The following is a 27387-nucleotide window of genomic DNA, read 5'->3' on the forward strand; positions in this document are numbered from 1 at the left end:
TAGTGGCCAGGCTGCCTTTGACTCAACGCTGTTTGTGAACAGCCCTAGGTGATCCATTAGTTCAAATTTATCCTGTTTTTAATGCTAGGCCTGAAATTGACAATTGATTCTGGGCTGTTCTAGGAAGATTCAGATTACAAGCACATTCCTTGTCTTTATAGAGCAGAGGTCTGAAAGTTGTGTTCTATAGCTCGAGGGTTCTTTGGATGCGATTTAGGGCCACTGAAGGGTGACAAAGAAGTTGAGTGCAGTGAGCTCTGAGTCTCTGCACACCTTAGCCTTAGTAGTAATAACACTAACAAGCACGTAGACATCATTTGCTGCATAACAGGCCCCACTCTCACCACTTTACACAAATGAATTTTATCCCCATGACAACGCTAAGTGCAAAGTAGGATTGTTCTCACTTGGGGAAACTGAGACACAGGGTCAGCAAATGGCTTGTTCAAAATTGTATAAAGACCAGTTCCTCTACTCTGGGAGCTTGTGGTCCAGTGGCCAAGACAGATACAGAGCAAAGAAAACATTGGGATGTGTTTTTGGAAAGGAGATACCTTATCAACAAATGTTCTTATCAACATTTCCTTCAAGGATAGAAAAATGGGCCTCATGGAATATTTCCAGGAAAAATTAAAAACAGTGTGATTCATAAGTAACACAAGATCACAAACCCTTAAATCTGTGTATAGCATATTAACAAACCTGGATTGTACTTCTACTACATGCTTCATGGCATTCTTTCATAGAAAAGTGAATTCCTACAGGTTGCTCCCAAAAAAAGCATCCTCCAATCAGTCTATTACATCATTTCATTAAAAAAAAAAGCATTAAAATTTTCCAAAACTGTTGGGGTTTTTTTTGTAACCTCTCTTGTAAATAAAGATTTTTTTAAGACTAATTCAGTCATCCTGGGTAATGAATTAATGTTTTCATTCAAGATCTTGAAACTATGACAAACATATATAAAGCAAATATGTTACATTTTGAGTTATAGTCAGTCCATAGACTGAACTAATAAAATAGCCTTTATAGAAAATATTTTATACTTCTGTTCTTCCTTTATTTTGCTTAGTTGTTCTATGCCCAAATCATTTATTTTGCCTTTAAAACTAGGCAGTGGAAGTCCAGTGGAAGTCCAGTACCTGCCTTGGGGTCTGGTGGGAGGAGCCTCACTATCTGCTCAGAGGGAGAGTTCCAGGGCCTTTGCCACCAACTAGCTAGGTGATTGGAGTGAGTTAGATGATATGTATGACTTTAAGAGACCCACTCTCAATTAAAGTAGAAATTTAAAAAACACCCACAAACCAAAACCCTAGCAATTAACCTGGATTCAATACAAAAATTATTCACTGGCTCCGTGCCCTGTGCCCACAACTGTACCGCATCCTTTAAAAAGGCCAATGTCTTCCTGGAGCAGGACTCACCCCAACTCTCTTGAAAGTTTCTGATCTTAGGAAAGGAAGAAAACCTACTCACTTCTACTTTCCCATGCCCACTCCCATCAACACTTTAAATTCTGTACAGAGAAAAGAATGTATGCATTAAGAGCAGTCAATTTGTAAGCCTTGCCTGCTTCTGCTGTAGGAGCTGATGTTTGGCTTGTGCCTACTCATGTGTTTACTTTCATCATAACTGCCAAGGGAAAGAGGGGAGTTGGGGAAAGAGGGAAAAGGGAAACAGGAGAGTGAGTCTTCATGGAGCTGCTGGATTCTGGAACACACTCTGGAACCACATGGAAGCTAAGTCCCGGGACTCTTGGGAATGGCATCTGCAATGACCAGCCTGCACTAATCCCCCTGCATGGACCTGGCATTCAGCCACCTGCTTGTATCCTGGGACTACCTCCAGTGGAAAGGAATCAGTGTTGAAGGGCAGAAAGCAACCACATTTCTCCCACCAAATTTTTGGAGGAAGGACATTAGGAACTAGTAAAATCATTTTGGCTTATCATAAAAAGAATTATGTGTTTTTTAAAGAACTGTTTTAATGATAGGTTTAACATTTTTATCTGAATTATAAGCATTCATGCACCTGCACACTTCAATACATTCATAAAAACCCAAGAGCAATACAAAGCCTTGAATAATAACAGCAGCTGGCATACATTTTTTTGCCATTCTTCTCTCAAAAACATAGTCCTGATTATTTATAGATAATAATGCATGTTATTCACCTTTCTACCAGAAAATTAAGAGAGTTAACAAAAATACATTATTTATAGGGCCATCCCTGAATAGAAAATAAAAGAAGCATTCACATTTATTAAAATAGAGCCTGTAAAAGTGAATAAGGTACAGATATTTCTCATTTGAGAGAACATTTTAAAACCTAATAATATCGGTATAATGTCATATGGTCTTTGAAGAGAAGTTTTACAGCTGATGTATCCTTGAAAACCCCTGGAACCTAGCAACATTACTTGGTGAATATTGGTTAAATAAATGAATAAACCATAAAACAAAAAGCCCCCCCACACACACGATAGTGAAGGCCATTAAACCATGGAATCAGGAACTGCAAGAAGCTGAGTTAGAAAAAACTTACAAGATAATTCTAGTAATCCTCCAGTTTCTATGGGTGTAAATGTTCCTAGAGGGTTTCTGTTAAAGATACAGATAACTCCCCATCACTTGCCGCTCATAGTAGATCTTGATTCAGTAAGTCTGGTGCTGAACCCAGGGCTCTGCATTTTAACTAGGCCCCTAGGATTCCCACCATAAGTTGAGGAGCGTCACTTTAGTGGGGTGTTCAACAATTCCAAGCGTGGTCTACTGATGAAAGTGCCTTGGCCGGGCACGGTGGCTCACATCTGTAATCCCAGCACTTTGGGAGGCTGAGGCAGACGGATCACCCTGAGATCAGGAGTTTGAGACCAGCCTGGCTAACATCGCAGAAAACCTGTCTCTACTAAAAATAAAAAAAAATTAGCCAGATGTGGTGGCCAGTGCCTATAATCCCAGCAACTTGGGAGGCTGAGGCAGGCGAATCACTTGAACCCATGAGGTGGAGGTTGCAGTGAGCCAAGATTGTGCCACTGCACTCCAGCCTGGGCCACAGAGTAAGACTCCATCTCCAAAATAAAAAAATAAAAAAAAGAAAGTGCCTGCCTGGGGCTGAGCTGCCGAGGCTCAGCGCCCAGGGCTACCACCTCTTGATTTCATACCACTGGGCAAAGACTTCATCTCTGGGTGCTTCAGTTTCCATATCTGCAAATTTGGACATAAGGATAGCACTGTCTACTAATTGATTATTAAAGTAGCTAAAACCATACAGTGTTAGGTACAGTACAGATATAGGCCTTAAGCCATCTTAAAACTGATATGAGGAGTCGGTTTACTTGTACATCATTTCTTAAACACAAAATGCCTGGGCTGAATCGTGTTCCCCAAAATTTCATAAGTTGAAGTCTTACCTCTACTATCTCAGAGCGTGACCATATTTGGAGATGGGGGTCTTTACAGGAGTGATTAAGAAAAACTGAGGTCATTGGGGTGAACCCTAATCTAATGTGACTGGTGTCCTTACAAGATGAGAAAATTTGGACACAGACAGAAATACACAGAGGGAATTCTGCACAATATCAACTCTTCCCTGGGTCTCCAGCCTGCCAGCCTGCCCTGCAGATATCAGCCTTGCCAACCATCACAATCCCATGAGCCAATTCTTAAAATAAATCTAGAGAGATGAATGGTAGATGTTACATACAGAGATACAGAGATACAGCCTATTGGTTCTGTTTCTCTAAAGAACCCTAATACAGCCTCAGAAGATAATAAAAATGATGCTTCTTGGATACTTCTAATTCTTTCCAAAAGTAACTACACTGCATTAGGCCTCTGAAAGGGTGGAGAGGGTCAGAGCAGCTGAGAGTCCCAGAGGGTGTACTATGTAGTGGGCTGCCCTTCTTTTCCCCCTGCACCCAGATCCCACCCAACTCCCAATCACTAGTTCTTCTCAGTGTTCCTCAGCCCTCTGAGTCTGTTTACATGTGGGACCCACTGCAAGTGAGTACTCTGAGGGTGCTGATGTGGGTTCTGCTTTTCGAGATTTATCTGGATAGAGCTGACCTGTATGGGGCATCATCCTGGACTTGGATCTTGAGGTCTTCCGCTCCTCCTTCCTAACCACTCTCAACCCGCAGGCCCACCAAGCCATGAAAGCCAGTTGTCAAGACTTGGGGCACTGTTATTTTTACTATCAAAACCACCTTCTTGGCCGGGAGTGGTGGCTCACACCTGTAATCCCAGCACTTTGGAAGGCTGAGGCAGATGGATGACTTGAGGCCAGGAGTTCAAGACCAGCCGAGGCAACATAGTGAAACCCTGTCTCTACAAAAGATAGAAAAATTAGGCAGTTGCGGTGGTGCATGCCTGTGGTCCTAGCTACTCAGGAGGCTGAGGTGGGAGAGTTGCTTAAGCCCAGGAGGTGGAGGTTACAGTGAGCCAAGATTGCATCACTACACTCCAGCCTGGGCAACAGAGCAAGACTCTATCTCAAAAACAAACAAACAAAAAAGTCTTCTTTCATTTTGAAGGCAGTAGACCCAGGTTGTCTGCAACCTGTTTGATTTAGAAGCACATTGAGCCTGCACCTCTGCTTCTGGTTTGTTTAGGGAGGTCTCTCCAGCCCTAGAAGTTCTCCTCTGTGCAGATGTGCTTTACTTTGGAGCTTGCCTAGCCTGAGCTAGGGAAGATGTCCCAGGTCCCCAAAATAAACACTCTAGACAAAAATAATTGAATGCGGAAATAGTATTTGAAAATTTTTGAAATGCTTCTTGAGACAATTTTGTTGTGACTATACATTGCAAACAATGACTGTGGCTTATTCATCTAAATCTCCTCAGCATCTAGCTTGTCATGAGTGGATACTCAGGAGAGGTTTAAGGGATGTGGACTGAATGAAGGAATGAATGGGATTTACCTCTGTAATTACAACACACCATAAAGATCCAGGAGTAAATTGAGCTTTTGTTTCTATACTTTAAGTCTAGGGAGCTGCAGGATTTCCCAATTTTCACCATGGCCATTAATATGTAAATAGCCTGTCCATTTATTTAATAAAATGATATATTAGGAGAGCTGCGCTTTATAAAAACTTGTCTAAAGTAAACATAATCATATAGAATAAATGCCTACCTGAAAACCATAAGAAAAAATAAGTTTCCAAATCCCTTGCTAAAGCAGTCAAGTAAACTCAGGTATCAATGTGTTAACTTTATTTTTTTAATAATATGCTTTTGTCTGGATTGGAGTACATATTTCTTTCAGAGGATCCAACCTTTACCATAGTTTTAAGAGAATAATGATTTGTATCACTAGAGGGAGACACAGTTTGCCAAAAAGCTATTACCAGGCAGAACTGAAAACTTTCCAGTCTTAAGACTAAAACAACAAGAAATAAAGCTACTACATATTGTTTCCCATATTCATATCATTGTGAATTTAACAAGTTCAAAACTAGAATTATTGAAACAACAGGTTAATTTTTCCCTTCTGAAATAATATTGAAACTGTGAATCAAAAGGTAGAAATGGACATTGTCAAACTTTAGTGAAACACTAAAATTCAAACACAATGATGTTGAAATACCAGAATTTTTCAACTATCTCAAGACAATAAAAATCAGTACACAAAGATTGTATCTATGTGCTTAAGCGTCTGCCTCTGTGAACAGCTGCTTTTCTAACATAAAAATGAATTCATCTAAATCTCTCTCCCAGGTAAAGAAGTCAGAGTTGAATTCCATACTTACATCACAACACAAAATGGAAGACCTGACTTTGAGACCTTGGTATAACAGTAAAATGTCAGATTTCCACTTCTTAATTAAAGAACAACAAATATCATGCTTTTTTTTTTCTGGTGTATGTGTAGTGCATGTACTTGTGTTTAAACCACAGTTCAGTGAAACTAAAATGTGATTATGTTTCTAGCAGATGGGCTTGTTTTGTTTTTTACCAATTTACATTTACATTTCCTACCTGGCCTCTGAAGACATTTGAAATTGTTATTATTATTCTCATTTTATAGGAAGAAAATTAAGGCAGAGCTATTTGAAGTAATTTCTCATAGACACAAAAGAAGGATGATGTTCCAAGCCCAGATCTTTGGTTACTTGTTTCACAGTCTTGTTATCCAACAAGGTAGCCATGAAGATTGTGCTAGAAACCCAGGAAATGGAAGAAGAAGACTACAAAGTTTAAGGAGAAGTGGCAGCGTTCTTCCCTAAGATGGGGGCCAGCGAAATAAAATTTGGAAGATAGCTTGTTTCTAGCTTCATGATCTTCTGTGATTTAGCAGTGTCAATGCAATTCAACATACCACTATTTTCTGTTTTCTTTCTTTTTTTTTTTTGAATGGAGTCTCATTCTGTCGCCCAGGGTGGAGTGCAGTGGCACCATCTCAGGTCACTGCAACCTCTGCCTCCCGGGTTAAAGAGATTCTCCTACCTCAGCCTCCTGAGTAGCTGAGATTACAGGCGTGCACCATCACGCCCGGCTGATTTTTGTATTTTCTTAGTACAGACGGGGTTTACCATGTTGGTCAGGCTGGTCTTGAACTCCTGACCTCATGATCCGCCTGCCTCGGCCTCCCAAAGTGCTGGGATTAGAGGTATGAGCCACCACGCACAGCCTTACCACTCTTTTCTATAGGGAATTTTTTCTAAGGAACCTCATAGACTATTTTGGAAACTGCAGGGCACAGCTGGAAAAAAAAACCAGGAATACTAAGTAAATCTCTTTTTTGAGGATCCAAGAGCAGAATGGCCTCTATGGAAGCCAACGGGACCAAGATGGACTGGACATTTGAATTTTTAATGCCTATCCTAAAAAAAGTTTAGCTTTTGAAGCAGCTTGGCAACTGTAAGGGAGCTTTGCCTACAAAAGGCAAAAAGTTTTAGTTAAGAAGTGATGACAGAAGTCCACACCCAGGTGAAAAACCAATTATAATACTCTAAAAAAAAAAAATCATCCAACACTCACTTAGAATGACCTCCCTGGCTCTTTCCTCACCAATGACTCCTGTCCCTTTCTCACCAATTTTTATGTATCTTTCTACTGTTCTAGACCAATTCTGTCCTCTTTCTACAGATCTTTCTGTTCTTCACTGCCCCTTCTGTATTTACTGAAATATGTTTTCTTTAATCCTGGTATTTGTTCTACTTATTGAATGAAACATCAGTTTCTCTGTTGTTCATTTTAAAATATTGGTTAGAGATTTACTATGTCTCTTTTAAAAACTAAAGTTCTTTCCTTCTATGTATGTCTTATCAATTGATTTTTTTCTTCCAATGATTCAATGATCTGCAATGAAAATCATTCCCCTGCCCCATCCTTTCTCTTCCAAACTCCTGTCATCATGACTGACATTCAGCTGCCTGCTGTTTGCAGCACTCACTTTTTCTTAGGCCACCCTATTTCCAGGGAGATCACAGACAGAAATTCAAACATAAAGGAATAGGTGGTGGCACAAGTAAACCCACAGCCACAGCGAATCATTTCTGTGAATGTCACTGAGATCTTTGGGATTCCATAGGAAACAACTGAAGCAAAGTCCTGCTGCCCAGAAGCCAGCCCCAAAGAAATGCTATCCTATAACTGGAGCTTTTGAAGTAAAGAGAGTGCAGGCACTGTTAGTGCCATATAGTCAAGTCCTCCACGGGAGCAGCTCCTGGAGTGGTGAGTGGTATGAGGTGTCCTCAGTGGGACAGAGAACACCATTCCCCCTGATGCTTCCCAACACCGATGCTGCAATTGTCGGGATCACCACAGCATCAAGAACAGGCTGCTAATCTTCCCAAAAGCTGTCATGAGAAAGCCAAATTTGCCACAGTGTCATTTGTGCAAGGATAATGACATCATATTTTATGTCATTTGCAACCTATCTTAGTTTGTGATTACATGCACGGAAAGAAAAAAACAGAAAGTACACTTGGCAGGAATTACGGCACAAGCTGAGTTCTAGCTGTCCTCTCCTTGGAAACATCTTTCAGTTTTCACAATGAGCCACTGCTGACTGCTTCCTAACACTGCCAAGTACTAAGATGTGAGGTGGCACGGGTTCCTGGGTCCCTTCCCTTGTTATTTCTCAGGCATTTGAAACACTGCTGTGACCGTGACTGTAACCAGCCTCTGTCAGCACTATTCCCTACACTTGAGAAACGGTGTTTCCCAAGGTTTGGCTAAAGAGAAAATGCAACCAATCAATAAAATGTTTAAGTGTTAATATTTTATAAAATACTGCGAGGAAGAAAACTTTACCTGAGTATAAAAATTCAGTTTACTTATAAAACCATGGCAGCACTGTATTAGAACTGCCAGTCCTTTATTAGCTGAGTAGCAATGGTACACTTTAGCCAGGGCAAGGGAAGAGGGACGTACACTTGAGTCTGTAATTACATCCATTTTAGAATGGTTTCTTGTCTTCCCTGGGAAATATTCCAAGTCAGATGTCAAAGGACAGCTGTTTTACTCCAGATGTTTTTGGAGATCGCCAACGTACATTTAGATTGAGAGTGAAGACACAGGAATTTAAAAAACATAAAATAGCTCTTTTATGATGCATTTAAATTCATTTCTTTTAGGATTTAGAATAAAAGGAAGAACAGATGGTGTAGATGTAGTTTAAAGTGAGAGCCATTAAAATAATCTTAGCCAGAAAGAGAGTTTTCCATAACAGGAATTCATGAACCATGAGAGTTTAAGCAAATTTTTCAAATGGCTCATATAATAAGAGACTATACGATTTCAATTATATTTCATACAATAAACTGATATGTAATAAGTACATTCAGGATTTCCATATTATGTTAGAGTACTAAAAATGGTGAAATGTCAAAAAAAAAGAGTAACTGAAAAAAGATAAAACTACACATTGTTTTCTTCAAGAGTACACTCAGATTTTATAATTTTTCAGTTTTAAATCTCCAATCATTAGTCACCATATTTATATAATTTGTAGATGTCTTATATTCGTGGAAAGAAAAGTAATACATTTTAATATAATAATGTTATTTATGGCTTCTAGGCTTTAAATTACCTATTTCCTTGCTTTACATTGCACATTTTTAAAAGAAGATGGTAGCAATTCACATAATTTCCATTGATAAAGTGATTTGTACCTCCAAATACGGCAAACAATTCCTTAGAAACCCATAAAAAAGTGTGTATGTACATAATTTAACATACATACATTTACATAATACTTTAACTCCCTTTCACACACAGGACACACGCATCGTATCAAGAAGAGTCCTGCTGCATGACACAAACCCTGCAGCTGTTGAACTTCAAATGCCGAGTCAGTAATTTTTGGCTAACAGATTCGGACAACAGTTGTAATCTTATTGATAACTCCCAACGAGAGAACAATTGTTAGTGATGGTAATGGAGCCAGAGTTTAATGAAGGTGGCGGGGGCTGGCCAGTAATAATAGCTCAGGCATAAAGTTTAAACCTCTTTATTGTGTAGCTGACCCCAATTATATCCCAAGACAAATAACACCCTTTACTCAAACACCTGATGCCAAGTGTGGCCACTTCCAATTTCTCCCTCATGGGAGCGTCTGATCATTTCAGGACTATTTGAACAATAGGCATTAATTGTCAGTTTTGTATTTGATATGCTGGACCTCTCTGAAGTTGACTGAATTATTTTTTAAATCCCTTGGTTTCTTGATAACGATTTTTTAAAAGCACTTCCCTTAACTCATCCTTTTTAAAAAAAATCTATCTATTTATATATATATATATATAATGTTTTAATGATGCCACAAGCCAAGGTGGAGATTAGGCACATGACGGACCATTCATCCAAAATGCAGTGTGTACTCTAACGGCACCTGAGTGCCCTGGTTACATCAAAATAGAGTGATAACTGTATTTATTTCAGAAATGATAAAATTACTCAAAATGTGAAGAATTACCACTTGGTATTAACACAGAGCATTTGAACACTGCAAGAATTGCTTTGAACTAAAACACAGAAAATATATATTTTTTCTTTTTTTGACACAGAGTCTCACTCTGTCGCCCGGGCTGGAGTGCAGTGGCGCAATTTTGGAGCGCACCACCTCATCCGGCTAATTTTTTGTATTTTTAGTAGATACAGGGTTTTACCATATTGGATCTGCTGGTCTTGAACTCCTGACCTCAGGTGATCCACCCACCTCGGCCTCCCAAAGTGCTGGGATAACAGGCATGAGCCACCGCGCCCAGCTGAAAGTATTTTTAATTCAAGATTTCTGGAAGACAAGACCCCAGGTCATTTACCTCAGTAATGCTATTTTACATAAACAACAAAAATCCGGGATCTAGTTCTGGAATCCAGCTGATAGAGGCTGCAATCCCTGCGAGGTGATTTTGGACATGGTACTTATCCTTGCTATGCTGTTTTCTCATATATAAAACAGAGTCAGAATGCACCTGTTTCAAATGAGTTCATGTGTGTAAGGAACCTGGCACTACATCTGGTTCACAGGAAGTGTCAAGCTATATTTTTCTTATTAGGATTATCAATGGAAAAATGGCTCTGCACTTATTTAACTGCATAAAGCACACTATTCATCTTTAATGAAGTGCAGGGACAAACCCTGGACTAAGCCCATATTCTTATCCTCTGCCTACAGTCTAAAGAGAAAAAGACAGGAACTCAGTGACAGCAGTGCTGACTGATGGGAGAGTGCTGGCCCTTGGGACAGGAGGGCAGGAAAGAGCATCTCGTCAAAATCAAATATACCGATGAACCAGCAGATGTACCATTACCCAAATGGGAACACGTTGCCTTTCCCCGTCACAGTCATGAGTATCGCTACACAATTTGTTCAATCATTATGTTTTGGATTGGGTTGGTCCTACTAAACTGGCGTACTGGTCCACTTTGCTCCACAGATCGTTTTCTGTCATTCAACACCCATTGGATGTTTCTCTTCCTTAGAATTATGTTGTTTATTTTTATCTTACCTTGTGAAAAGTCTAACCTGAAATGTCCCCGAGCTAGAGCACAAGGGTTTAAATTTCAACCTAAGCTTTTTTTTTTAAAAGTAACAATATCAAATAGGATGAAATAACTAAAGAAATCTAGACTGAATCCTTGGTCTAACCTGAAAGCAATATCAAAAGACAGGATGATTTGTGAAGGTGCTTCTTGGCTATAGAATGCTCAATTGTCTTCAAAGTTAAAGAAGCTGAAGGAACTAAATAAGGCAGTGCTAGGATATGACAAAGAGAACAAGGAATGAATACTCAGCACAAGAGTGCTGGAAGGTCTCCAGTGCACACAGGTGAGCGCCAGGGTGTCCACCTCGTCCCTATTGCACAGGACTGTCCTGGTTTCAGCACTGAAAGCCTCACAGCCTGGGAACTCCCCTCAGTCCCAGGCAAACTGGAAAGGTTGGTCACCCTCAAAATTCGTGTATGTTTGCTTGTCTCTTTTCCCTGGATATTTTTTTCCTTACAATAGTGTATTAGTTTGTTCATTTTGCTAATATTTTTTCCAAGGCTCCAACATTCCAGGCCTCCTGGTAGGTGCTGCAGACTGTGTCCCTGTTTTTATACAGCTTACGTCCCATGAGGGAGGCACAGGTAACCAAGCAACCACACGCCAAAAAGAGGGAAGTGTTATAAAGATAATAAAATTCAGCTCATGAGACAGAGTCACTTCTGGGGGTGGGGAGGCTCAGAGGCAGCATTTGAGCTGAGCCCTGGATGATAAGAAGAAGCCAGCCATGTGAATAGCAGGGGAAGGACATCACAGGCAAAGCGGACAAGGCAGAAGCCAGGGGAAAGCCTGCGGCAGGCAGACTGGAAGGCAGGCCATTGGGGTGGGAGATCAGTGGGTTGTGGGGGCCGGATAGTAGAGGACTTTTATAGGTGGGTTAAGGGCTTTGGATCTTACTCTAACTGCATTGGATGGTACTAGAGAGTTTGAAGCAAGGAAATGTAAGGGATAAAGAGGTTCATATGATCCAATTTGCTTTTTTGTAAATCTCCCTGTAAAGTATGTGGACAATGGGGCACGGGAAGATAAAAGTGGAAGGAAGGGGACCAGGCAGAAGGCAGAAGGCCCACAGGGTGATGCCTGCCTAGGTCAGTGGCTCTCAGAGTGTGACCTCCAGACCAGGTGCATCAGCAGCACCTGAAACCCTCCAGAAATGCAAGTTTTGAGACCTCACCTCGGAACAGCAAAGTCAGTATCCCTGAGTCAGCCCAGCCATCCATGATGCAGCAAGCCTTTCAGGTGACTCTGATGCAGCATAAGTGTGAGGATCTCTGGCCCAGGGCCAGCGCTTGGAACGCATTAAAAACACTGGTGCTGTGGTGGACCTCAAACTGACTAAGTCAGAATTGTTGAAAAAGAGATTTCTGGGGAGAGGCACTTAATAGATTTGAGCAGTGGAGAAAGGGTAAGTGTTTAGGAGCAACCTGAGGCCTTCCCCTTAGGCAGCTGGGCGGAGGCTGGTGATCAACTGTAACTGCTTTCCAACCTCCTCTCTCCACTTCACTCCCCTGTCATGCCAGAAGGATTCTTCTAAAATACAAATGGATCAAGGACTAACTCATGTTAAAATAATTTTTTCTCCCTTTCCAGAAACCCCACTATTAACACAGCTAACTCTTCATCCTGAAAGATTGTGGCTCCAATCCCCAAATCATAAACATGCTAGGCCAGGAGCAGTGGCTCAAGCCTGTAATCCCAGCACTTTGGGAGGCCAAGACAGGCGGATCATGAGGTCAGGAGATCAAGACCATCCTGGCTAACATGGTGAAACCCCGTCTCTACTAAAAGAAATACAAAAAAGCACCCAGCTGTGGTGGCGGGCGCCTGTAGTCTCAGCTACTCGGGAGGCTGAGGCAGGAGAATGTTGTGAATCCAGGAGGCGGAGCTTGCAGGGAGCCGAGATGCGCCACTGCACTCCAGCCTGGGTCACAGCAAGACTCTGTCTCAAAAAACAAAAAAACAAAAAAACAAAAAAAAAACAGAAAAAAACATGCTACGTGTTTTAGCAGAAGGAATTTAATACAGGGAACTAGTTTCACAGGCTTTAGAGGAATAAAAGAGTGAACAGCTGCAATAGCCCAGAGATCAGGCCTATGGAAAGCAGCTTCCCTGCCCCAGGGCTGGAGGAACAAAGCCTCAGTGTGGGAAGCTCTGATGGGGCCCTGCATGGGGCTGGGTGCTTCCTTAAAAAGGGAGGAACCCACAGAGCAGAGTGAAAACCTGAGGAGGGGCATGCTTCACCTCTTAGGGGACACAGGAGGGTGATTTCAGGAATGCCCAGAAAAGAAAGATGTTAACGGCCACCAACCAGGGCATGCTGACAGGATGGCTTACGACTCTGCTTTCTGTTCTGCTGGCCACCTTCCCTATAGGCCCCACTATTGGTAGATGCTAACAGGGATCCTCTGTCTGAGGACAAACCAGGTTTGCGGATTTCCTTCTCCAGCATCCCAGATCCTTGAGGACAGCATTGGAGTTGAGAATTAGGAACCGCATGACTGGCACACAGAATATAGGACGCTTCCTCTAGGAACTCTTCCCTGATCCTCACCCTGGACCAAAGTCAGTCCTCCTGCACTTGTTCCCATGGCACTGTCGAGCCTTTCCATCCTGGAGTTATCCTCACCGAGTTGCCGGTCTCCCCTGCTGGGCCACAGGCTCTGTTAAGGGCAGGGACTGCATCAGACTTCAAAACTTGGAGGAAAATAAATGCTAATCAGTGTTTTCTAAGTTCCTGCACTCGTGTCTTGGCACAGAAGGCAATTATAAATGTTTGTTGGATGTGCCAGGCATTGTAACAAGCAGTGTAAATATAGAGATAAATAAAATGAGAAACTTCTTCTTCAGGAACTAGTAGACTATCGAGAAAAAAATCAAGCACCATGTCTGATCTTTAGAAAACTAAAAACAACACCAATAAGCATTTTGTTTATATAACATTCCATTAGGCAAGTTTTCATTCACTCGATATGTTAAATAGACAAATGAAAGGCTCTCCTAGAAGAGCTAAAAGACTCTAAAATCACAGTGTACTTAGGAGCTTCATAATACTATATAAGAATGTAATACACCAGGTTAGCATGTGAAAAGAATGAGCATCCTCCTAGACCATAGCTCCACCCAGGACGATTCCATGCGAATCTCCCCACTGCCACACCCTGCCAAGTCTCAACTCTCAAGCCCTGCATTCAAGATTCTTTACAAATGGGCCTCTATCTGCTGTGCCAACCTGATCCCACTGCACAGCCTGACTAATTTACATATTATTCCCTGAACACATCAGGAGCGATCATCCCATGTCTGTTTCTGTGCCTATCAAATAAAAATTTTGTCGAGCAAGAATTTATTTTGATATAAAGGTAGATATCAATATTTGTTTTCCCCAAGTATCTACAAAGTCATGCATAAACAATCTCTTCACCAGGAATTTTAAATGCTCTTTTTAATATATTCACAATTCCCCCTCTGAGTCCATGTCTACTTCTGGTGTTCCATTGTGTGCTGTGTATCATTTACCTCCTTTGGCATAAGCTATGAAATGTTTTCATTGCTGCAGCTCTCAAACCTATGATGCTGTGATGCCACCCCTTACTTAGGATCCTCAGGATCTTTAATCAGAAATGTTCCTTGCATCAGGATTAACTAGAAAACCACTTGTAATCTCATTTATTTCAACTATAGCAAGAGTTGCTTTTAAAAATCCTTACTTTTGGCCAGGCACGGTGGCTCATGCCTGTAATCCCAGCACTTTGGGAGGCTGAGGCAGGTGGATCACGAGTTCAGGAATTTGAGACCAGCTTGGCCAGTATGGTGAAACCCCGTCTCTACTAAAAATACAAAAAATTAGCCGGGTGTGGCAGCATGTGCCTGTAATCCCAGCTACTCAGGAGGCTGAGGCAGGAGAATCACTTGAATCTGGGGGGCAGAGGTTGCAGTGAGCCGAGATCGCACCACTGCACTCCAGCCTGGGGGACAGAGCGAGACTCCATCTCAAAAAGAAAAAAAAAATCTTACTTTTCCACCTCTAGATAGATAGTAAACTTAAATGCAAACACTGTATTTTGTTCTTTCTCATATTCTTCCATAGGATCCATGCTCTATGAGACTGCTCCAGCCAAGCTGCTGAAAGAAAACTCAGAAAGCTACTTGTAAAGGTAAATTTAAAGATGCATTATTTCCTCGGCATGAAAACATAATTCTCTTAACACAAAATTAGATGAACAAGCTGACTGGAATGAGACTTAACCTCAACAGGAAATAAATGAAGCGGGCTCACAGAGCCAAGCAGTCTGCAGAGGAGTGCAGGTCAGGGAGGCATTCTATCCTATCATGTTGGAGTGCTGCTTGATCTACAGCTGCTCCAAGATGCTCTCTCAGAAATACTGGCTAGAAATAGCATTTTTCACTTTTGTGTTATGCATGAATCATGTGTGCGCACATACGCACGTGCGCGCATGCACACACACACACCATCTCTACTGTTGCAGTGGCCAAGTTCAATGACTATGACATGCTCAACTTAAAAATAAACTTGAAATCTTGGAAAATACACCACTCCCACCACTCCACTTCTCTCCAAGGTTGAACTAGGTGACAACGTATTGCTGGAATCGGAGCTGCATGTGTAGGTATGTCTGCCTGTGTAGAAAGAGGAGTTGATTTTACCCACTGGCACCGGGGCACTAGAAACTAAAAGATTTGGCCGGGCGCTGTGGCTCACGTCTGTAATCCCAGCACTTTGGGAGGCTGAGGCAGGTGGATCACCTGAGGTTGGGAATTTGAGACCAGCCTGGCTAACATGAAGAAACCCCATCTCTACTAAAAGTACAAAAATTACAAAATTAGCCAGGCATGGTGGCATATGCCTGTAATCCCAGCTACTAAGGAGGCTGAGACAGGAGAATTGCTTGAACCCGGGAGGCAGAGGTTTGTGGTGAGCCTAGATCACACCATTGCACTCTAGCCTGAGTAACAAGAGTGAAACTCCATCTTAGAAAAAAAAAAAAAAGAAACTAAAAACTCTTTCTTCTGATGGCCAAAATACACAGTACCCTGGGTGGGATATGGGGCACTGCAAAGCACACACTGGGATCTCAGTATTATTTCCTACAGGACCCTCTTTGGTAGCCCAAAAATGCAAGAGAATTTTTAGCTCTCCTTAATTCCAGGGTGTCAGTAGATATCAGGATATAGGATGAGCTACATATAGAAACAGTATACCCGCAGGGTCCCATATGGAAGCTCCTAGGACACTGAGCTGGCCACTGAGCATTTGGAATGTGGTTCAGTCAAATTCAAATCTGTTGTAAGTGTAAAATACACACTGGATTTCAAAGATTTGGTATCACCAAATAAAGAAGGTAAAATATCTCATCAATTGATATGTTAATATTCTGATTATATTGAATTAAATAATTTTTAAGACTACTTTTTCCTTTTTTTTTTTTTTTTGACCAGGTCTCACTGTATCACCCAGGCTGGAGTGCAGTGGAACGAGCATAGCTCACAGCTGCCTCGAATTCCTAGGCTCCGGCGATCCTCCCACCTCAGCCTCCTGAGTAGTTGGGATTACAGCTGTGTGCCACCATGCCAGCTAATTTTTCCTTTTTTTAATGTGGCCACTAAAAATTTTCAATTATGTATGTTGCTTGTACATGTGGTTCACATTATATTTCTATTGGGTAACACTCATCTACATGGTTGTCTACCCATCTAGGTAGAGAAGCTCATCGGTATGGTTGTCTAACAAGACAGTGGAATTGGGTTTTGTCATGTCTTCCCTCCATCTGAATTTACATAGTATATCTGATAGAACTAGCTGTCCATCTGACTTGAATATTCTTTTAATTCAAGAAATAAGTCAACTTGGTCCAAACAACTGAACCTCATGATGAATAGCCACAGTGTTTAAAAAATATCCCCCACCATTTCAGAAGGAAGATTTGCCTATTTCTATGTGTGGAAAAAAGGGAAGAAAAAAAACCCTCTGGTCCCAGCAGGGTTACCCAATATTATAAGATTATTCATCTTCACGTAAAGCTTGTCCTGTGAGACTACAAACAAATTGCATAACCAGTAAATAAATCTTCTGACTGCCTTTTGGGCCTCTTGAGGTAGGAGGCCGAGGTGCAAACAGCAGCTCTAACACATCTCATCTGTGTGACCCTGGAAAAGGTATTCACTTTTTTATCTATGCCAGAACAATGAGGAAAATAGCAATACCGTACCCACTGATAGTGTCGCTGTGATGATTCAGTAAGATAACCCTGTTATGCACTCAGAATGGTCAACAAGTATTATTTCTTAAGTGTGTCATTGCTACCCTGCCCGTGTCTAAGATAATGGTGATTATTGATTTTAAAGAATCAGAAAATTGTATCTTGATTTTAAACAGTGCTCAGGTTCACAGAGATTAGAGTAAAAAACATTTACCAGTAATCCCCTTACCTTTTCGTGTGCCTAATAATATATCCTGTGCAGAAACTCACAGTATAAGCAACTCAGTATTTTTTTCCCATTTTCTTTTCTTCTGTTTCCATTTAGGTAGTAAGAAAACGTTATCCAGTAAACACTTTGATTTGTTATTTTGAATATACAATTCTGTATTCATTTCCTATTTCTGCTGTAACAAATTACCACAAATTTAGTGGTTTAAAGCAACACATTTTTATTCTCTGACAGCTGAAAAGGTCAGAACTCCAAATTCAGTTTCACTGAGATAAAGTCAAGCTGTCCTAGGGCTGGTTCCTTCTGGAGGCCCTGAGGGGAGAATTGGTTTCTTTCCTTTTTCAGCTTGTAGCAGCACCTGCATTCCTAGGCTTGTGACCCCGTCCTCCATCTTCAAAGCACATCACCCCAGTCTCTGCTTCCATCATCACATCCCCTTCTAGTCTGTCTCTGAGGGCTCTTGCCACCTCTTATAAGAACCCTCGTGATTACACCAGGCCCACCTGGACAATCCCCCCATCACAAGAGCCTTAACTTATTCACATCTGCAACGTGCCTTGAGCCATAGAAACTAACATTCACAGTTCTGGAGATTAGGGCATGGACATATTTGGAGGATCATTATTTAGCTTACCAGAAATTCCAAAACAGAATTTTTTAGAATGCGTAAGTTTTTATGCACTAAAATTAAACAGAATGCCTCCCTTGACCATATAATGTCATAATATGAATTAAAGAGGCCAAACTCAGCTCCAGTGAAGCCCCTGCCCACCATGGCGCTTTACTGACCCCTGCTTGACCTCACCTGCCATGGCCTCTCCCTCCTCTCGCCGGCTCCCCAGACCCCAACATACTTCTCTTTGTCATCAGTTTTCATTCCCTTATGTGTTCATGCTCTGCTCTTATTATTCTTACCAGCCTATTTTCTTCACCCTCTCACCCTATAATATGCTGTTCATATCTCTTTTATGACACACAACACATTTTGCTCCTGTTTCTTTGAGCGCATGGTTAGAGGAGTAAGCACAACTCTTGGTTCTTATTTAATTCCTCAGAGTGCTTAACTTGGCGCCTGCCCAGTGAGCATTTTTTGAATTATTTCCTAGCACATCTCCTTAATATGTGAAGCACATTATCAGACACCAAGGAGATACAGTAGTGCCTCCTTATCCGAGGTTTTGCTTTTCACAGTTTCAATTCCCTGGGGTCAACTGCAGTCTGAAAATAGGTAAGTACAGGACCATAAGATATTTTGAGAGAGACCACATTCACATAACTTTCATTACAGTATACTGTTACAATTGTTCTATTAGTTATCCTTGCTAATCTTTTACTATGCCTAATTTATAAATTAAACTTTATCTTAGGTATTATACATAGGAAAAACGCAATACAGTCATATGTCACAAAACAACATTTCAGTCAACGACGGATCACATATACTATGGTGGTGCCATAAGATTATACTGTCCTAATGTCACAGTACAATATATTACTCACGTGTTTGTGGTGATTCTGGTGTACACAAACCCACTGCACTGCTAGTCATATAAAAGTATAGCACACAGAGTTATGTACAGTACAGAATATGTGATAATGATAATAAACTATATACTTTTATCATTATTTGAGAGTGGACATTTTCTAATTATTTCTTTAATGTTAACTGTAACATTTCTTTAATGTTAACTGTAACATTTCTTTAATGTTAACTGTAACATTAACTGCCTCAGGCAGGTCCTTCAGGAGGTATCCAGAAGGCATTGGTATCCTAGGAGATGGCAGCTCCATGTTTGTTATTGCCCCAGAAGACCTTCCAGTGGGACAGGATGTGGAAGTGGAAGAAGTGACCTTGGCAATCCTAACCCTGCATAGGCCTAAGCTAATGTGTTGTGTTTGTGTCTTTATTTTTAACAAGAAAGTTTAAACAGCAAAATAAAAATTAAAAATATTAAAAATAGAAAAAAACTTATAGAAGAAGGATATAAAGAAAGAAAATGTTTGTGTATAGCTGGATGTGTTTGTGTTGTAAGCTAAGTGTTATCACAAGTTTAGACGTTTACAAAGTAAAAAAGTTACTGTACACTAAGATTGATTTATTATTGAAGAAATAAATTTTTAAATAAATTTAGTGTATCCTAGGTGTCCAGTGCTTATAAAGCCTATAGTAGTGCACAGTAATGTCCTAGGCCTTCACATTCACTCACTGACTCACCAGAGCAACTTTTAGCCTTGCAACCTCCATTCATGGTAAGAGGAAATAACAGGTGTACCATTTTTTATCTTTTGTACTGTACTTTTACTGTACCTTTCTATGTTTCAGTATGTTTAGACACACAAATATTTATCATTGTGTTACAACTGCCTACGGTGTTCATTACAGTAACATGCTATGCAGGTGTGTAGCCTAGGAGGAATAGATTCTACCACAAAGCCTAGGCATGTAATATGCATTACTACCTAGGTTGTATAAGTGCCCTCTGTGTTGTTTGCACAATGACAGTATCACCTAACGGTGCATTCCTCAGAGTGTATCCCCATCATTAAGAACACATGACTGTGTGTGTGTGGGTGGGGGGTGGGAGTTGGTATTATTTGAGGTTTCAGGCATCCACGAGAAATCTTGGAACTATCCCCCACTGATAATGGACGGCCACTGTAACCTCCTCTTCTGGCCATAATTAAGTAACAGGAATCAGATTTGCCCTTCCACTTTAAACTAGAAAACCACACAAAACACAAGAAACAACAACGTGCAGGCAATGGACAACAGATGTGCAAGGCTAGGACCTCTGAGAGAAAGAACACAAATGGGAAGTAATGTCTGAGCCCCTGGCAGGAGCCTGACAGTTTGGCTTAGTTGAGAAGACAAGAGATCTGAGTCTGGGAGGACCAGGTAGTTGGAATTCACAGATCAGCACCAGAAATAAGAACATGCATGGAGAAAGCTCCTCAGATTTGCAGATGTTAATTATACTCCCCACAAGTCCTCATCTGAGTATTGATCTGTGTACAAAGGGGAGCTACCTGAAGCAGGGGAACAAACAGCCAGAAAGCAGGAGCCTGGGAACAGTTTGTATTCACATGAGCCAGAGGGGAAAGACTTCTTAATCTGAGCAGAATCCTCAGAAAATATTGCCTTAAGAGTAGGACTAAATTAACCCTAAACAAAAGACTTCTAGACTCTTTTGAACAAACTTACAAGCAAATCTAGAAAGAATTTCATTGGTTATAAGTAACTGCATTCCAGAACTAAGTGCAACACTATTTAAAGAAATACAACAAAATCCAGTACCCAGCTTCATTCACAATGGCCAAAAATGGCCAATATTCAACCAAAATTTACCAGGTATAAAAGAAACAGAAAAATATGATCCAAGTATAAAGGAAACAGGAAAATTATCTCCATCATTTAACATCTAGGATGTTAAAATAACTATTATAAATGTGTTTATTATGCTCAAGAATCTAGAAGGAAATGTGAACTTAACTTAGTGAGAAAAGGGAAGATATAAAAAGACTCATGGAACTTGAGATGAAAACGCAACATCTAAAATGAAAATAAACTGGATGGATATAAAGGATACAGTAGCAATAATTTCTCGATGTATTATTCTAACCATTAATTATAAGTCATCAGACCATCTTTGTTTATAAAGACAAAAGCACTCCGGTGATTCAACAAGCAAAAAAAGAAGAAAAAAAAAAACCCCACATTGTTAGTGATATTTTTAAGCTGGAAGGTCCAGGGCATTGCTGTGCCATGAAACCTAGACATGCTCCAATTTCACAGACATTGATGCCGAAGATGACTGAGGCACATTTGACTGTGCATGTCAGAATCCATGAGTTTAATTAAAGTTATGATGTGAACAAAGAGTGTCCATTAGACAAGAAGAATTTGGTCTTGGCAAGTGATATTTGCATCAATTTGCTTAATTAGATCAGTACTTTTAAAACAATTTGTAAAGCATAGGATTAAAAGGCTGAATTTCAAAGGATTTAGCAGAAGCCACAATCATGGTTTCAAACAAATCATCTGCAAGAAATTGTAGGCTGAAAATAGCAATTAGCAGCCCACAGAAAAAAATTTTAATGGAGACCATTTCTATCAATTGAATCACCATGTATAATATGGCTTGGCTTGAATCACTGATAACTTAACCTTCACCAAATTTTCCACAGTGGAAGCAAACTGCCCCTCTTGTTTATTTCAGCATTGGATTTCAACTAAAAATTAATCCCAGGTGCAAAAACATTCTGTGTCATTTTGCCTTTTGGGGGAAGAACAACAGAGGCAGCAGGGTTAGTGAAGCTTGGTCCTAGGCTCACCTCTTCATCCTCTTACTTTAAAAAAGGAAACACAGTCCCTGGGTATACAGAATCAATCCATAGCCACTGACCTAATAAATCTACTTCCAGTTAAAATTATAATTTAACAGTCCAGTTAAAATGTATTTTATTTATTCCGAAACAAATAGCTTAATCATAGCCCTGCCCATTTCTCTTCTCGAAAGAGAAAAGAAATATTTGGGGGAAAAATAATTCCATGGAGAAGATAAAATTTTAGTATAAAATAAAGGACACTCTCTCATTTACACCAAAACTTGTTTCAGGAGCATTCAGAGCAGGTAAGCAGCCTGGCCGTTATCTGGCAGCCTCTGCCCTAAACTTTCTCTTTAAAAATCCTTCAGGGTTTTGTTAACTTACTATGACTCAAGTTTGTAAGACTCTGAGAGTCTCCATAATCCTGATGTTTATGAGTAAAAGTGTTAAGTAAATTATAACGCATCTCCATTTTTAAAAATAATGTACATCTCTCCATTATCTCCTACTACTCCCTCCACCCACTGTTCCTCAGATAATAGGTCTGTGTAGTGATTCTAGACACTGATTCGGAAATCAACTTCCTCCAAGTACAAAGTGTAAAACAGAGTAACTATTTGTATAATAAGGAACCTCACTTCAAAACTGAAACCTCAACTAGTGCCTCCCAAAGAGGAGAACTGGATTTCCACCTTACAGATGACCACCATTTTCCAAAGCTACTCATTGAATTTGGGGGTAGGGAGATGTTCTTTGTGCCTACCTAATTTCATTAGGATAAAAGCCCTGTGTGGGTTCCTGCTGGGGTTTTTCTGGGGAGGGAGGGGGTTGTGAGAGTCACAAAATAACTGGTTAGCCATTAGTTCCGTATGACTACCCACGCGGTGCTAGTCTGATGCTGTTAGTTTAAACAAAGGCCTACAGGATATGTACTATGAGTCCTTTTGAATACAGTTTTTCAGAGGGGTGTGATGTTTGTGTCATGTGTTCATGGCATGTAGCTAGCAGATGTGTTTGTGTATGAGGGTGTTTATGTGGAATGAGCATGTGGTGTGTGCGGAGTGTTTCTGTGTGGTGGAGGCTCTGTGTGTGGCATGCGAATGCATGTTGTGTGTGTGTGTGGTGTGTGGCATATGTGTTTGTGTGTGTACGGTGTGTAATGTGTATGGTGAATGTGTGTTGTGTGCATGTGGTGTGTGGATGTGGTATGAATGTGTGTGGCACGTGGTGTGTGGGGGGTGTGATGTGTCGTGTATGTGGTGTGTGTAGTGTGTGAGGTGTGTGTATTGTGTGTGTGTTGTGTGTGGGGTGGGGTGTGTGGAGGGTGTAGGGGGTTGTATGTGATGTGGTGTGTGGTATGGCTGCTGTGACACGTGGAGTGTGTGGGGGAGGTGTGGTGTGTGGTGTGTGTGTGTGTGCAGTGTGTGGGATATGTGGAATGTGTATGTGGTGTGCATGGTGTGTAGAGTGTGTGTGATGGATGGGGTTTGTGTGGAATGTGTGTGTGGTGTGTAGAATGTGTGTGTGGTGTGTGTGTGTGGTGTGGGGAGTCTGTGTGTGGTATATGTGTAGTGTGTGTGTGGCATGTGTGTGTATGGGGTGTGGTGTGTGTGTGTGGTGTGTGTGACGTGTACATGTGTGGTGTGCATGTAATGTGTGTTTGTGCAGTGTGTGGTGTGTGTTTGTGGTTTGCGTGGTGTGTGGTGTGTGTGCAATATGTGGTTTGTGTGGTGTGTGGGGTGTGTGCATGGTGTGTAGTGTGTGTGTGCATGGTGTGGTGTGTGTGTAATGTGCGTCTGTGGCGTGTGTGTGCATGGTATGGGGGGTGTGTGTGTGTGTGTGTGTGTGTGTGGTTTTTGCGTGGTGTGCGGTGTGGTATGCAGCCTAAATGCCTTTCAGGAAGGCCTCAGGAGGAAGGTGACATTGGAAGGAAGCCTTGGAGGAGGGGAGGCAGCCGAGCAGGCGGATACCTCCTGACGCCTGAACATGGGATGTGTTCAAAAGATCCAGAAAGCAGGGGAGGGGGGTAGGGAGAGAAGTCAGAGAGCAAAGAGAGGGGTCCGTCCCACCGGACCCATTAAGGAACTGACATGTCCTCTGCGTGCGATGGAGCACCCCTGAAAGGCCTGAGCAGAGGCACGTGGGAATCTGACTCTCATTTACCCAAAGCTGCTGGAACTGAGGGCTGATCCCACTCAGAAGGCTGAGCGGTGGAGCAGCGCAGAGCCCACCGGCGAAAGGGCTGGATCTGCAGGAAGTGTTGGGATCCCGGTACGTTCGAAGGCCGCAGGGTCGAGGCCAGGAGGTTTGGATGCTGAGGTTTGCGTGCAGAGGACAGAGACCAGTGACACCCAGATTCTAGGCCTGAGAAACTGGAGAATGAAATTACCACGTACTGACACAGTAAGACCAAATGAGAAAAAGGTTTTAAAGGTAAAGGCAAGACACCAGAAGCTCCGTTTTGGGCTTGTCTTTAGGATATCGCTTGTCACTCTACTATAACTGTCAGGTCAGGAAACAACACCAGTGCTCGTCCAGTCCACGCGGATGGCCATGTGCAAGGAAAGGAGCCTGGAAGCCTGAGGTTGCAGAGATGGGCAGGCCAGGACCTGGCTCAGCCACTGCAGCTTCATGCACGGGTGCTGCCTGAAGAAGGGTGTGAGCAGAGTGGTATGACCAGGATTTCATTTTAACACAATGCCCTGGTGACAACATGGAAAAAAACACTAGGAAAAGCCCTGTATGGATGGCAAATATTTACATGCTAATAATAGGAAATTCTTAACATATGTGAATATGTTTAGATTAAATTGCAGAAAATCATTTTAAGAGTACTGGTTTTATTTCTCTTTCTATCCATACAGATTCCTTCTTATTTAGCATTTCCTGCCATTTCACACAATGACAAGTTGTGTAGAACTAGCAGGGGAGCTACTGTACCATCACCTGCTGTAGGCACCTAAGTCCTTTCCATCCCTGCTCAACTGCAGGTCAGCTATGCCTCTGGGAATCAGCATCCTTCAGACTGGAGAAGGACTTTTTAATTAATAAAATTTGACTTGCCAATATTTGATTTACATCCTACTATTTAGAGATACATGTTTATACACAGAATCTGCCTACCAAAAAATTGTCTTCCTTTCTCTTCCTTTACAGAGAAAACAGCACACTTTACCAAGCATACCAAGATAAATTTTGTCCTTAAAATAAAAATAAGAACCTACATTTTTAATCCCAGACTAGCTTGTACAGACAACAAATCTTTCAATCCTGAGTAATGTAGTCATTTCCCTATAATTCACCTTGATCTCAATTATTGATAATGAAAATGAATTAATGAAATGAATAATTATTCATTTTGGGGTTATAAAAATGTGACAAAAACACTATGCTTAGAAGAGTTGATTCATGATTGAAATAGTCTGTAGTAGAATTTTAACAAAAACCTTATAATATCCTCACTAAATTCATAGAACAGCCTTCAATTCAAATCTGTATGTTCACGATATGTTTTAATAGTTATTATTTTATTTTGTCCTCAAAATAACTTTGTGAAGAAGATATTACTTTTTTTCAGTAACAACAGGAGGAAGGGGAAGCAATTTTCCACTTAATCTATTTTCCTAAAGATTTAATTTCCTGAGAGAGCTCAAGACAATTTATATTCCATGAATCTTGAAATGTAAAGCACCAAGAGCCACAACATAGCTGGACGCTGGGGCAAAGCCATGCAGGGAAGAGGGGAGCTGTTGAAATATATAGGATCACCCCCAAAACTGGCAACCTCCCCTTCTCACAAAAAAAAAAAACCTTATTCTCATTGAAGGATTTCAGACTAACATTTTCATAACTATCTCTACTATCAGTTCAGCTTCAACAGTGACTCCTTTCCCCTGCTGACATATGACCACCTGACATAAGAAAAAATGGAGATTCCAGACTGGGCATGGTAGTTCATGCCTATAATCCCAAAACTTTGAGAGGCAGAGGCAGGAGGATGGCCTGAGGTCTAGAGTTCAAGACCAACCTGGCCAACATGGTGAAACCCCATCTCTACTAAAAATACAAAAATTATCCAGGTGTGGTGGCATGTGCCTGCAATCCCAGCTACTCAGGAGGCTGAGGCAGGAGTATCGCCTGAACTCAGGAGGTGGAGGTTGCAGTGAGCTGAGATCACACCATTGCACTCCAGCCTGAGCGACAGAGAGAGACTCCATCAAAAAAAAAAAGAAGGAAGGAAGGAAAGAAAGAAGGAAGGAAGGGAGAGAAGGAGGGAGGGGGAGAGAGAGAGAGAGAGAAAGAAAGAGAGAGAGAGAGAAAGAAAGAAGGAAGGAAGGAAGGAAGGAAAGAACGGAGGGAGGGAAGAGAGAGAGAGAAAAAGAAAGAAAGAAAGGAATGAAGGAAGTAAGGAAAGGAGGGAGGGAGGGAAGAGGGAGAAAGAAAAAGGAAGGAAGGAAGGAAAGAAAGAAAGAGAAAGAGAAAGAAAGAAAGAAAGAAAGAGATTGATTCCACTTTTTTTTTTTTTTTTTTTTTTTGAGACGGGGTCTCACTGTTCCCCAGGCTGGAGTGCAGTGGCGCAATCTCGGCTCACTGCAACCTCCACCTCCCGGGTTCAAGCGATTCTCCTGCCTCAGCCTCCCGAGTAGCTAGGGCTACAGGCATGTGCCACCATGCCTGGCTAATTTTTTGTATTTTTTTAGTAGAGACGGGGTTTCGCCGTGTTAGCCAGAGTGATCTCGCTCTCCTGACCTCGTGATCCGCCCACCTCAGCCTCCCAAAGTGCTGGGATTACAGGCGTCAGCCACCGCGCCCAGCAGAGATTTCACTTTCTTAAAGAGAAGAAAGAACCTGGCCTGATCCACTTGTTCCATTGATTAAAGATTAAAGAGGACAGACAGCCGAAGGGCCAAAGAGCAGAGCAGAAATTAAAGATGCAACTGGATTCACATTGCAGAGGAAAAAGTCAACTTGTGAAACTGTAAAAAATACTCACTCCATCACTGTGTATGACAGCCCCATCCAACTGAGGAGATGGAGGAATTGGAAAGTACCCAAGGTCAAACAGGATGGTTTCATGTTTATGTAGTTCAAATCTATTTTGTTTCCAGGAAAATATTTTCCCAAATCACTTGGTGGTTTTGATCAAGTTAAGAAAATATTACCTTATGTTCCTAAAAGAGGATTTGTTTTGCACACTGGTCATGTCATAGCCAGTGAGGTTTATCTGAGGTGCGATTATTGCTAATTGACAACTTTTCTAGAAGAGGATTCCTTTCTTTTTGTCTCCTCAGGCAACTTCCCATTTATCACAAATAATGTTGTATATTTAACAAATAACACAAGACATCAGTTAAATTTGAATTTTGGAAAAACAATAATTTTGAGTATAAGTATACCCCAAATATCACCTAGAACATAAACTTTAAAAATTACTTGTTTATCTGAAATTCAAATTTAACTGGGTGTCTTGTATTTGATCCAGGAACCTTAATCCCGAAGTAACTAAAAAAGAATCTCAAGCCGGGATTTTCATTCTCCTGACTCACTGAATGCACCATGAAAAATCTCATCAGTCTGGCATTTTATCTGAGGAGCTTATCTGAGAAATCCTGTAATTA

Source organism: Pan paniscus, chromosome 7, assembly GCF_029289425.2.
Source record: "Pan paniscus chromosome 7, NHGRI_mPanPan1-v2.0_pri, whole genome shotgun sequence".
Lineage (NCBI taxonomy): Eukaryota > Metazoa > Chordata > Mammalia > Primates > Hominidae > Pan > Pan paniscus.